Source organism: Limulus polyphemus, unplaced genomic scaffold (assembly GCF_000517525.1).
Source record: "Limulus polyphemus unplaced genomic scaffold, Limulus_polyphemus-2.1.2 Scaffold3784, whole genome shotgun sequence".
In the NCBI taxonomy this organism is placed as follows: domain Eukaryota; kingdom Metazoa; phylum Arthropoda; class Merostomata; order Xiphosura; family Limulidae; genus Limulus; species Limulus polyphemus.
In genome coordinates, this window is record NW_013669394.1 from 36,766 (window position 1) to 37,992 (window position 1,227).

A 1,227-nucleotide genomic window follows, 5' to 3' on the forward strand; every position below is an offset into this window, starting at 1 on the left:
GCGGGTCAAATTTGAAAAAAAAAAACTGTAGATTGTTAATTTACATTATTTTATTGAAAATCTTCTTATATGTTAATTCTAATTTTCAATTAAGTTCTTTTGGTTGAACTTCATAGTTTTAGGGTCACGATTTGTTTAGGGAAACAAAAAATCATTTTATATAATCTTTAAAAGCTTGTTTGTTTGTTTGTTTGAATTTATGCACAAAGATACACAATGGGCTATCTGTGCTCTGCCCACCACGGGTATCGAAACCCGGATTCTAACGTTGTAAGTCCGCAGACATACCGCCGTGCTACTGGGGAGGGGGGCTCTTTAAAAGTTAAAATGTTGATCTTAATTATTAGTTATACTAACTGCATGGTCGTAAAATGAATTATCCAGGTTAATTTGTTTGATATTTCATTCAAAATCAATTATAACGCTCCGTTCTATTTTCTTTAAAATATGAACTCTTTTGTTCTTCACATGGAGTACTACTGTGTGAAAAAACAACAGATCTCACTTCTGAGAAATGACACAGTCAAGCTTTCGCTACCAATTTAAGAAAACCATGAACAATGTAATTTCAAAAACTCGTCCCAAAGATTAATCTGTGTAGTTCGTTAAAAATAATGTACATATCGAAGGATGTGATTTAGTAAGGCTAGTTAACAAAGCAGATGTTGTGGTAATTATCGCTAGGCACCGAAGAAAGCGTATCTAAAACCGAACCCTTGTAAACACCGAGTAGACTTCAATTAATCCATGTTCAGACATTTATGAAATCATAACGAAGTTAATTATATAATGAAAATCATGCGACAGGAAATTATCTAAATGAAAAATATATATATATATATATATCAGAGCCCTAAGCAAGACACAACGGGCACGTTTACCTAAAATACATAGATATTCAGTTAGATTAGTGTATGAAAGATATTTAAAAAGCAATGACATTATAACTTTAGAACAAACGTCTCGTACTTATTTAAGATATACGTGAGACTGTTTGTTTGTTTTAGGGCAAAGCCACGTTGGGCTACCTGCTGTGTCTACCGTGAGGAATTAGACCCCGGATTTCAGCGTTGTAAATCCGTTAACTTACCGTTGTTCCACCGGAGGATACGTGAGAAGGAAGACGAAAAACAAAAACGCGTTTTAAAAACAAGGCTTAGTCGTTTTTGCATCAAATTTCCAATATTATAGATCAGATTATAATCGAGAAGAAAAGGAGTCTTATAA